Source organism: Argentina silus (genome assembly GCF_951799395.1).
Source record: "Argentina silus genome assembly, chromosome: 1".
Taxonomy (NCBI): domain Eukaryota; kingdom Metazoa; phylum Chordata; class Actinopteri; order Argentiniformes; family Argentinidae; genus Argentina; species Argentina silus.
Window position 1 is genome coordinate 14,766,641 of NC_139655.1, and position 13,747 is coordinate 14,780,387.

Here is a 13,747-nt window from a genome sequence, read left to right on the forward strand (position 1 = left end):
TGTATTTCTTAATACCCAGCAGGAGTCAATTATTCTCAACAATCAGTTGGACTTTTCATAATATCTACACAGAATGGAAATGCCACATTATTTAATTCCAACTACTGGATGGTCTGTGAACCACTATGAACCACTAACCAATGTGCAATCTCAATTCAACTGTATTTTGTTCTTTCTCTACTTAGTGACTTTGTACAATTTCACTTAAGATAAACATACAGTAGTATTCATTCCTGATGACTCTCATCTTGCGAAAGTGTTGAGGTTGCTGGTGGTCTGTGGATTAGTAGAACATTACCTCATTGGGAGAGTGAGAGCTACATGGAAGGAATTAGAGAAATGAGTCAAATGTTCAGAAAGCATCACTTTGTGGTTTTGAAGTATTTTAGGGAAGTGTAGCCTGTGTCTCCTACAGAGAGAGAGAGAGAGAGAGAGAGAGAGAGAGAGAGGCACTTGTTCTTATCGTAGGTTTTACTTACTGTACAATGGCTGTTGTTGTATAGTTGATTCACTTACTGAGACAAATGTACTTATCGCTTTGGATAAAAGTGTCTGCTAAATGACTTAAGTGTGTGTGCGCGTGCGTGTGTGTGTGTGCGTGTGTGTGTGTGTGTGTGTGCGCAATATCATTATTATGCCTTTGCCAGCTAATGCTGACACATAAGAAAGCAAAGGCTGTACGACAGCAGTCTGCTACCCGCGCAATTGAAGATATGACTATACTGCCATCAAGTGGTACAAAGTCGTTATTGTCTTGTGTCTGCTGCATCCAATATGAAAAAACTTCAGGTTTCAATTTGACATATTTTCGCCGGTAATCCACAATTTGATAAACATAGCTGTTGCACAGTCACCTACTTATACCAAGTTACCTAATGAAAGAGTATTTAGCAAGGCGCGAGAGCGGTTACAAAAAACTGTTTAGATGCAGAGTGAATGAGATGTGATTATAGATTATTTCGATAAAGCTCTGATTTCGCTTTATCATGATATGAATTATATATGATTTCGAGGTAGAACTGGCAACCCTACCCCAGTTACAAAGATAATACTAAGACACCTAAATGCCCGTAACATTTGACGACACGCACAGGCGCCGTGGCTTAGATGGTTAAAGCGCCTGTCTAGTAAACAGGAGATCCTGGGTTCGAATCCCAGCGGGGCCTTTTGCAATTCCATCATTGTATCCCCAGAGTCACAAACCATATTCTGTTTCTACTAGATAGATGAGCAAGATACTACGGAGCCCCCCTGGGGTCACATGGTAGAAAATCCGTACTCTCAGTTTAGAAATCCGTGCGCACGAATTACTAATCCATGCCCTCTGATTTGTAAACTGTACCTTCGAAATACGAATCCATGCTCTCGGATTTCTAAACGTTGTTGCTGAGATTTGCAATTCGTGGCCTCGGAACCCTTTTCCCCCACAAATTCAACGGAACATTCGTGTCTGCATGGAGAGCAAGCCAATGAGGACCGCATCCGCCCAATAAATTCAATTTATATTGATTTAAGGGTAGATTTAAAGCTATATGGTTGTGCATTGGACGTTTCACAACGTGTATTGTGTAATACTGCATTTATTGCGCTTTTCACTCGAAAAGCAACTTTTTCATTTGAGGTGAGCGGTGAGGTGAAGCAGCTAACCTAGTTAACGTGAGCTCCCTCTGCTTGCTTGCTAGCCAAGCCTGTCAATCGCCTTAAAATGTATGTTCGACTGTGCTTTAATTGTGTTCAAGGGAAGACATTTTGGAGGTTTCTTACAATTACTTGGGAGAATAACGTTACATTTGGTAAAAATTGGCTGCTGTGCTGATAACTGACCCTTCAATTCCCGAACTTTTCTGTTGCGTTGAGCAGTTTTAGCAGGGAAATCCGTCTCGTAGCTGTTGTGCATCGTTTTGAAATGCCGCTCCAAATTGCCCTTCTTCGGTATGGCCACGCTCGCATTGCAGATAAGACAAATCGACTTCGAATTAGAGTAAAAAATATATATATATATATATATTTAAAAATGTTTAACCCTTAAGTCTTACAAAATAAATATTGTGAATCAAGTAAACCACAATAGATTCCTCCATAGACACAACATTACACAAAACACACTATCAAACTGTATGCAATTAATATTATCTTAAAATAATTACCAGTACAAAATCAGAGAAATTTCCTCAGCCGATCTTCACTACAACTCCTGATTAACTTCTTGAGGAAATCAAGAATCTGATTTTCTCTTTTGTTGAGGATTTCATGTTGTAGCATGGCTACAACCTTCCTGAGGCTGGCCATCACTTCATCCGATCCCCCTGGGGGCATTTTCAGCCCTTTCAACACACTGCTACAAAGCTCTGCTATATATGCTGGATCCTGCACTATTTCTTTATGTGCCACTTCAAGTAAGGTTTTTCTGACATTCTGCTCGGTGAAGAGAAGTTTAACGTCACCTCTAGGAAATCCAACCATTCCTCTCTTCCAGAGATAGATTTGAAGTCTTTCATCGCCTGTTCTGCAACTTCCTTTTCTTCAGTGGGAACTGTTTCTAAGAATGTCGAAAACAGGTCGTCATCCATGATTTTAAGTCCAAGACAGTAGGAGAGGAAGGGCTTAGCCAAGACTATAGGAAAGTACTTCACCACGTTGTAGCCTCAGACCATCACTTTAGCTACGTTTTCCCAATCGTCTTTCATGTCATGTCTCGTCATAGGTATTTGCAGTAGGTTTCCAGCAGTGCATTTCATATCAAAGGTCTGTACTGTACCAGTACTGCATCACGCAAAACTCCACCATTGTCTTCTCCTTTTTCTCTGGTACCATTGGGTAGGACCATCTCAATGGTACCATGTGGTACCATTGTGTTGGACTATCCTTAAAGGCAGCATTTCGTTCTTGGAAAACATTTCCCCTGCGAAGCCTTAGCCTGGTGATCTTTGGTGGTTGAAGTTCCTGGACTGTACATACACTTTCCACATGCACCGGGTCCATGTCCAGTGGAAGGGTATCATCAAGAACATCATTGTCATCTTCTAGAAAAGCATATCCAGTCTGAGCCAGCAACACTCAATGTTTCGTGTGCATCAGTGTCAGTACTTTTGCATAGATACAGTGTCAATATTTTAACTTTTCGCTTCTCATAATTCTGACCTAGTGTGGTCAATGGATCCAGCTCATCTTCAGTAGTATCATGCAGGGTGAATTCAAATTCATCAATGTTGCCAAGCTTACTTCTTCCATTTGAAAACAGAGTTCTTTGCCAATCTCCAACAGCTGTGCCATTGTGGGAGTCTTTGATGCCTTCAAGTGTCTGGTCCCACTTCCTCTTTTCTCTTTCACTTGAATAAAAGAGCCCCCAACTTCTTCAAACCCCATTTGATAAGTACGCTCTTTCTTTCTTTTCTTTTTTTTTAAGTATTTGAGTTCCCAGACAGTTTTTCTCAACGGTCATCCCCATGACTTCTCTTTGAGGCCCATGTTTATTTTATTTTTGCCATAGTGGTTCCTTCCAACGCAGCCACTTCTTTTCTGCAGTACTGACGAAAAGCTATCCGGTCTCCAATTTTGGGGACATACAGTTAGGTCCATATATATTTTGACTCTGACACAATTTTTGTTATTTTAGCTGTTTACCAAAACATATTCAAGTTACAGTTATATAATATGAGCTTAAAATGCAGACTCTCAGCTTTAATTTGAGGGTATTCACATACAAATTGAAGGAAGGGTTTAGGAATTACAGCTCTTTAATATGTAGCTCCCTCTTAGTTGATTAGTCGATTAATCGGTTGGACAAATAAGACTTTGTTAGTCGATTTTTATGCTTTTTTCCATGCTTAATGATTATCATTTCCTTCAGTTATTTCCTGAACAATGATCAGCAATCTTTAGTTAGCACAACATTTAAAGAGGTCCTTCTGCATAATTGCATTTGGGAAACACGACTTTATAGATTTGTTGATAAAATCAACTAATCGATTAGTCGACAAAGTCCTATGACTAATAGTCGACTATGAATTTCTTTAGTCAAGGACAGCCCTAATAGACTTAGACCATTATTTTGGGATCATTGGACAAAAATGACTGAGAGAAAATAAAAATACATTTCCATTAGAGAGATCTTCCATACTTCTATGTACCAAAAATGCAGTAAATAAAAATGGGAGTGAACTGGCCTGATCTACAGTATATTGTGAGGCTCTGCCATATAGATGTTATAATAGATACAGAGGTTGTCAACACTTCAGTGTTTTTGACAAGCTCCAAAAGTCATTTTGTAGGCTCCAAGTCATTCTTGCCTTGATATAAAAATCCAATAATTTTTGTTATAATCTTTTACAATTACTGAAATATTTAGTAGTTATTTTTTGCCCATATTTTACTATAATGCCATGCCAACATCTGAGTTGCATTTATTTTGCTGAAAAGTCGCTCTATTGTGCCATAATAAAGGTGTCTAAAATAAGTTTGAATAAGGAAAAAAAAAATTCTCATATCACAATTTCCAGAGTAGTAAGCCGAGGGTTGGAACGTGCCTTAGGCCATGTTCACTCACTTGCTTCAAAAGCGTTGCTATTCTCGGCAGTGCATTGAGAGGCAATGTGAACATTTTTCAACTTGAGTTAGAAATCTGCTGCTGCAATGAACCAGAAATGGGCATACCCTTCTGGTTTAATATGAAATAAACTACAGCTATGAATGTGCCGTTTAAATATTGAATAGTTTTTGTAGATGACAAGCGCAAAGGCCGTTCTCTGCTAAATAGAATCTACAGCTGGCTAGTAGACTTACAAACAAGTAATGGCAGTAGTTTATGATTATTCATAGTGTTCTCAGGAAGTGTCATACCAACCAATATAGCAACCATGCAGGTGATCACACTAGTTCCCTGAATTTGTTTACATTCTAAAGCATCTGCTATTATGAGTCATCATTTATGATGCTACCTTGACATCTCCTTCCTTTCTACTCCTAGACAGTAGGGGTGTAACGATACATTGATCTCGATCGATAGGTCGACTCTAAAGGGAACGATCCGACCCAATCGTTTTAAACCACATACGCCAATCCTGGTCGTTAATATCTCAAAACAAGGCAGTTCTTGTTTACATTTTTTTTTTTTGAAGAAATAACGTCTAATCCCCTTCCGAAACAACGTCATCTAATCGCGCTTGCTTGCTTCTTCCGCCCGCCCCCCTCTGTGCTAGGGCTGAACGATTTGAGCAAAAAATCGAATGACGATTATTTTTGGCTGATATTGCAATTGCGATATGATTCATGATATTAGAGGGAATTATATTTTTGCGACATTATTCTAATTTTCATTGAAAATGTTCACCTTTAACAAAAATTGTAGCCTCTGCGATTTGGATATTGCACTAGTCCATATTGAAATTTCGATTAATTGTGCAGCCCTACTCTGCACTGTAAACAAACACGTGGGAATAGTAGCATGACTACTCTGTAGTCACAAGAACGAGAGGAAAGCAAAGATATCACACCCCACTTGGTTTCGAAGTCAAATATACTGGCAACACAACGAACCTCCTGTCACCTCAAAAGAAAACATGGCATTGACCCCCAAGTTACTACTAAGCCTGACAAAGTATCCCAAACAACGCCCTCAGTGAGCAATTTCTTTCCCCAAAAGGTGAACCTCTCCCACTTATGAGTTCCAATCATAACGTTTAGTTTGTTTGAGTTCCATAAAACAAGTCATCCTGCCTATTCTCCTTCCTTATCCCTGTGAACTAACTCAGTCATGTCATAAGCACTGACAAACTAAATTCAATTGGAACTTGTAATTGCTTCCTTAGTTAGATCCTTTTCCTCCTGGCCGTCTTTTTAGGCATGATTCTGTGAGTTGCTAAATGTTTGCTTGTATGTTGTTTGAAACACTGTATTGCTGCTATCTTGGCAAGGGCTCCCTCGAAAAAGAGATCTTGTAATCTTAATGGCACTCACCTGGTTAAATAAAGGTTTAATAAATAATAAAAAATAAAATAAAGCCAAGGCTTCACTCAATTATCAAAGTAGTAGTATTCTCATGTCAGCCATATGGCGCAATGCCTAATCTCATTGGGACTCCCTATTTTCACGCTATTTTGTCCGGGGGTTGGTCCTAAAATTAACCTTTCTGGAGACCTCCCGCCCCACCCTAACCTTGATGAAAACAGGGAGTCCCAAACGTCGCAACAGTTTATAAATCCGAAGGCATGGATTTGTAATTCGTGGGTACAGATACCCCAGGTGGGCTCCGTAAAATACTGTTAAAACAGTAACAGAGTCAGGAAATGGCGTGGAGCAGTCATGAATTCATTAGAAATGTCCTCATGCTTTTTACAAATGATCGCTCACATCTAATAACACCCCGCCCCTTCGACTCAGTGACACTCTCCATTGACCTTGCACTCTGCACTCTACTGCCTCACCTGCTGCTATAATAATCCTGTATATTTTATTTTATTATTTTTACTGTTTTATTATTGTTACTGTTTGTTTTATCTGTTATCCGTATTATATTCCATTGTTGATTGATGTTGTAGAGCAGCTACATTTCGTTGCATTGATTGTATACTTGTATTCAATGTAATGACAAATAAACGACACTTGACTTGGCTTAATGTATTCAAGGCTGGATGACAGTAGGGATATCTTCATGACCATGCAGTTACCAACATGACGACCCCCTCCTCCCAGCGTCTTGTGCCTGGATGGGGGGCTTCTATATGGGCCGTCCCCCAGCCCGCTATTCACTATCCAATCCTTTTTTATTTTTATTTTTGTACCACTCCTCACACGCGGAAAGAAATGGGTCATGGGTAGCAGTACTGTGGAGGACAGAGACAGAGAAAAGAGGGTAGAGTGAGAAAGGCAGAAGGCGAGAAAGAACATAAGAGATGGATGGAGAAATGGAATGAAAGAGGGAAGAAGGAGAGAGAAGTTGAGAATGAGATGTAACCTTGTAGTCTTTCCTGGCATTGAACGACCCTAAAACCGGTCTAGCCAGGCAATTTTATAAATAAACTTCCATATATATATAATAATATATCTCGATATAAAGTAAAGCATTTCGAATCAGATCTCTTGCCCTTTATTTATGGCAAGCTAATTTCTTCCTTTTTTGCCTAAAAAAAGATTTCAGGGATGCATCTGTAGTCGTAATAACTTGTCCAGGTAGAAGATCTATATATCTGAGATAAGCATGTTATTTTCTGCACATTCCTTGTGTTTTTTCATCGGCCGCGGTGACAGAGGGACTACATCATTTGACCGAGTTTCACCTAAAAAGGTGCCGGCACTCGCTGCGAGCAGGGTTCGAACCTGCGCGGGAAGATCCCATTGGATTTCAAGTCCAACGCCTTAACCACTCGGCCATCGCAGCTACAATTTCAACCACCGAAAAGTTGAGTACATGTAGTGTAACAGAATAAGAAATGTATTGCATAGTTATAAATACTGCCTAAATAAGTGACGCTCATCATTTATTCGGGTATGATATGATATTATCCATGCCTACTCGAGTTTCCTGTTGGGGAGTGTGCGTTGCCTCTGCCTCACACTGCTGAATCTGAAAGAAACAACCTGCGTGTCTAGTGTTAAAAGGTAGACTCTGGGGGGACATCACGCCCATGAACACAGTGGCACTTTCATCAAAGATATTGTAGTGAACAAGAGCGAACGAGAGCTTCCACTCGTTTCACTGCCCTCCGACCTAAGATGGCAGAGCGCATGCGCCAATCACATTCAACTCTACAGTGTAATCTGCTCCTCACTTCTCTGAAATGTCTGGTTTGGATTTGGATTAGTAATTTTGGATTTTTCGCTCTGTTGGCAACACTATTCTGTAGTCTGTTGCATTTCCGTTTTTTTAAATCTCTGGCAGCGTCACTTTTTTGCTATGACGTCATATCTCATATCCTTCAATTCTGCTTTCGACCCCTTCTAGTTCTTAGGTGGGCTTGCTTAAGCAAGTCCAACTATTGCTCTTCGACATTCTTATTATTAGGTGGGCTTGCTTAAGCAAGTCTAACTATTGTTCCTCGACATATTTATTGTTATTATTAGGTGGCCTTGGAAACCAAAAGAAGCAATTTTTTAACCATTGCTGATCTTACACCTTTTAAGTTATTAACACCATTTCAACTGTAAAATGTGCCTTTTCCAATTCCAAAATAGGACTTTATAAATAAAGTTTGAATTTTTGTTGTTGTTTTTTTTGGACATGACAGGAGAAAACCCTGGCTCTAGACAGACTGTAGGATTTCCCTTTAGCTAACTGGTTTGTCATTTTCTTTTTCTGAATTATGACAATGACAAGCTGGCGAAGGCTTTCACTTTTACTTTATTTAAAATTCATGCTTGCTCACAGTTTAAAAACTGAAGAAATACAGAATTTGCTAGATGCTATAAAACATTTAAAGGACATTTAAACGTCACTGTTACACACACTGACATTCAGGTTTCCATAACCTTCCAACATCCTCCTGCAATCAATAATGAGCTAATAGTTAACTTTATGGATGACATAAAGTTAATAAAGACTGGATGGCACCACTTGTCTTCTTACACATTGAACCACACCCAGGTTGGCTCCCAAGTCTCTACCCTACTTCCTGTGCACTTCTTCCCTCCCCCACATCAATGTACCGATCAAATGCTTTTAAACCCATGTGGGGTCCATGCTTGAGTGAATAAGTGCACACTTAAGGTTACTGTATGTTTGTTGTATGTTTGTGGGGCTGGGTGTATATGTTAATTTCTTTCAGAGCAACCATGGTGTATGAAAAACAAATACCATCAACCCTGGTTGCCTGGCGATAAAGAATCTTGAATGTTGAATAAGAAAAGGATATAGAATTGGGACGGAGCATTCTCTCATACCAATAACCTGTTATCTCCCTGTTCAAAGATCACATTACTGCTCCAGCGTTGACCTTCGATATTCACACTGTTTTCCTGTGTTGCTGCTAGATACAGACCATAACAGTACCAGCCCATGGGGAAATTACTACAGTAACATAAACACACAAGTATCTCTGTTGAAGTGGTCATAAATATTGGTTCATTTCAGTCAGACGTTTCACATGTCTTTACACGCGTGACAAGGGAATTGGGGGATCCAAAATCTTCTCCTTGGTCGGGCATTTGATTAGCTGTTTATATTTAGGGAGTTTGTGAGTTTAGTTGCCCTTGTTAAAGTCCCCAAAAACAATAACTGGGGAATATGTGTTCTCTCTCCTTCTCTCCACTCCTAATATTTGGTCAGCGAGTTGACGTTGAGCCACTTTCACATCAGCTTCCTAGTGGCAGTGTTACTTCAGGAATTGTACTATATGGGTGGAATCATAACTCGAGATCCGTGCACATAAGTCAAATCATTATGCAGATTTCCCATTGATATGAATGCACCATTCACGCCATATGCCGCTAACTTTTTGTGACAGAAACCTCAAAAATACAAAAGAGGGAATCCTTGCATATACAAATATATTTACTGAAGTTGTAGACTCATGCATAGACAGTTTGTAGGACTCACATACAATCCATATAGGTGTAACAAGCTTCAACAAACAAATGTCTTCTTCAGGCAGTGCGTGACTGAAATAGAAACCTATAAGTAACCTTTGACCCCCTCCATCTCCTGGCGAGTGAGTGAACAGTAGTGATTTGAGTCATCCCAGCAGTCATTAAAACAGGTAGCAATCTCCTGGCAAGACTGTTAATCTGTAAAAATGCAGAGGTTATATTATTTGGGTAACACTCTAGTATGGGGGAGTGTTTAATAACTTGCTACTTAGGTATTTTTTTGTGTTTTACTAGCCATTTATTAGGTTTTAATTCAGTGTTTTCTTATTCTCATGTTATTAATCATGTAGTAGCTGGCCAGTTAGATGTGATTTCAGCAACCCTCCAATCACTGGACCTTACTTGCTAGCCTCCCTAAATCAAGGCCAACTTTGCCCCCAAAAACATTGTTGTGTGGGTGTTGGTGTGTGTGTGTCTTGGGGTTCTGGGTAGAAAACTAACACTTATAAGCTACAAATTAGTGCCTAATGTGTGTTCATTAAAATAAAGTGTTCCCATTATTGGCTATGTTATAAAGTACTACTCAGAGTATGGACTGGGGGAATGTTTCACTGAATCACTGATTTCACAAATGCTACATACAGTATAAGGAAGATGGCAAACATTCCAGCTGGCCTATCAGAGGTCAAAATGGAGCTGACTGCTTGCCTTGCTTTTGGGGGGGTCTATGGTTCAGTGTTAGTTAATATTGTTTGTATTGTATTTATTGTGTATATTGTTTAGTATTGTTCTTGTTGTACATCACTTTGAGACGTGTCTATGTAAAAAGCATGATACAAATACATTTGATTGATTGATTGATTGATTGACTGCCATATTTCTTACACCTATCCAGTCCTTTCAGATCTATACATGTGACTAGTAAGTAGGAGAAAGGGGCTGCTTCTGGATATGGCTTATATCTCTTTCTCACCCTCTCTCTCGTCCTCTCTTATAAACATGTATACGATATATACAATATATGTTTAAAACTCCCCCTTTCCATCATATGTCTAACTTTCTCCCCAGACTAAATACAGAGAGGTCAAACCAAACATCAGTCTAGACTTAGGATCAATAAGAGAGGACCTCTCTTACCCCCCCTGTCTCACGTGTGCTAATTCCTGTTTCTCCCACTGCCCCCAATCACCCTCTCTACAAAGGCCATAGAGACCACAGAGAAAGCTGACAGAGGGTCACCCAGTCAGATAGGAAAGGTGGAGTGTGAGGAAACTGAGAGCAGAGCCCTCATAAAAGCCTTATCTGCTCTCCAGGGTGGGACCGCATTGACAGGGCAGAGATTCCCTACGGGACAAGGCTATCCTGAGAACGGGAACACCACAGGGAACAGGGCTGAACCTCTGGATGTTCTCACACAACAACATTGGATGGAGAAGATTTATTGCGTTTATGTAAATATGCTGTGGGCCTAACGAATACAAACCGTTCAGTCAAATGTGACTACAGCTGCCGGGGTCTTACATACAGTGCCCTCCATTTCCATTGGTTCCACAATTACTATGACATTAAAGTAGAGATTCTCAGCTTTAATTCAATGTTTCCAGATTGGTTTCACCATTAGAAATTACAACCCTTTTTATACATAGTCCCTATATTACTTTCCAAAAGTATTGGAAAATATGTCAGGTGGAGAGCTGTCAATGTCTAGTATTAATTCTTTGGAGTCTGCTATTGATGTCTGTCAATATGAGGACCAGCATAGACAGTCAAGGAAGCCATTATGAGGCTGACATGTCATAACAATCAGAAACCTAGCCAAAACCTTAGACTTACCAAAACCAACAGTTTATTGCATCATTAAAGCTCAGCAATTGCAAACCAGATGGTAGGCCAAGGAAGACTTCTATAGTGGATGATCGAAGAATGCTTACCATAATTAAGAGAAAACCCATAAAAACTGTCCCACAGAACAGGAACACTCTCCAGGGGGTAGGCGTAAATGTTTCAGAGACTACCATCTGCAAAATGTCACTTGCCGAACTACAAAGGCTAAACCACTAGTTATCTGGTCAGGTTACAGTTTGCTAAAAAGTACCTAAAAAGCCTGCAGAAGTCTGGAAAATGGTCTTGTGGACAAAAATTATCATGTACCAGAGTGATTGCAAGAGGAAAGTTTGGATCTGCCCAAGATGTACAGCATACCACCTCATCTGTGAAACATGGTGGAGGGGGTGCTATTGTTTGGGCATGTATAGCTGCCACAAGAACTGGCTAATTTGTCTTAATTTATGATGTTACTGCTAACAGCAGCAGCAGAATGTATTCTGAAGTGTACAGAAACATCTTGTCTGCTCAAGGATTAATGAAGGAAATTAATTGGATGGCACTTCATCATACAATTAGCCAATAACCCCAAACATAGAGTTTTTTAGGGCCGAAAAGCAGAAAGTTCTTGACTGGCCAAGTCAATCTTCAGATTTAAATCCAATTGAACATGCATTTAATTTCCTGATGATAAATGATTTCAGCAAAAAGACCTCAAAACAAACAACAACTAAAGATGGCTGCACTGCAGGCCTAAGAGAGCATCACCAGAGAATATACCCAGCATCTGGTGGGGTCAAAGGATCGCAGACTTCAGGCAGTTATTGCATGCAAAGGATTCTCAGCCAAATACTAAACATGAGTACTTTACTTGTACATTATATGATTTTTTCCAATACTTTTGGAGCCCTGAAATAGGGGGAGTATGTTTAAAAAATGTTGTACTTTCTAAATGGTGAATCCAATCTGAAAAAAACCCATTGAATTAAGAATCTTAAATTACTCAAGTTACTAAGAATGTCTACTTTTGACCCCACCGTTTGATTTCAAATCCATTGCTTGCCTAGTGATTTCTAAAAGAGCTAAGCAAATTAATAAAAGAACATCTTATCCATCAAATGTTGTTCCATGAGGACTGCCAGAGAAGTTCAGCCCTGTGTATTTAATTGTTTTGTGTTTGGATCAATGGGTGTCCTATTCAGGCGTGGTCGTCCTGATCAGTGGAGCCACAATCTCTTGTGCAATACTCTTTTTATACAGCCAGGTAGTTTACAGTCATAGGTGAAGTAGAAGCTTCCCCACCCACCCTCGACCTGGGTGTATATGGTTCCGTTGGGGGGAAAACAAACAACAAACCAGCACGCCCACTGTTACTCATTCATTGGTATTTTACAATGTGTCATACAGCATCATACATGGTGCTGAGGTTATATAGAAGTCCAATACACCCTCACCTTCCTTGCTCACCCTTATCCTACTCCCCCGTTTGACGCCCCTGATCTACCTATCCTACCTGTGCAGTATATAAGTCCCCTGCTGCCTCTCCTCTGCCTCCTTCCCTGCTAACTGAACCGTTAGCTATGGAAGCGTTCAGATTGATATTTATCCTACTGTGGATATGTGGCTGCAGCACAGTGGGACAAACAGAAGAAAGGTGAGTTAGATATTAAAGATATTAAAATGTTTTAATATGAATCCACAGTCTTCATCACAAGTGTTAAGGTTTGGTTAATTGTATAATTGCATTTAAATTGGTTAATTGATGGATGGATTTTGTTCAGTTGAATTGGATAAATATTATTTATCTTCAAGGGTCATTTGAGTTGAGTTGAATTTGAATACAAAATGGGAACTGTGCTTCGATGTATGACAGGGTCCCTAGGGTGTTTGAAATATTTGACCATTTCAACTTTAATGGAAGTTCGATTGGATATTTGTTTTATGAGCATCTGGGGCACTTGAATGCAGTTTGTGGAGGGTTGATCAGAGCTTAATTGATTGATTGATTGATTGATTGATTGATTGATTGATTGATTGATTTTAAGTGTCATGCACCTTCCAAAGGTACTATTGAAGATGCTATTGAACAATACATACTGTAGGTGAATACTGAGAACCGTTTTGCAAGTTTCTGGCTTGGATTTTGTCATATGATAATAAGTTATGGATCTTATTGGGCATTGTTAGTTTTGTGACACAAAAGCTTTTTCATCTTGCTATTTTTATGGTTCAACACGAGATGATTAACTGCATTTGCTTGCTAAATCAAGTGTTCTTGTTTTTAAATCAGCATGCAATAAGCTCTATTCAATTCAGTTATGTTTCAGTGAATTGAAATTGATTGCACTTCCTTCACTTGAGTAGAAAACTATCTATTGCTATTTAGATGTTATTGTGAATGCCT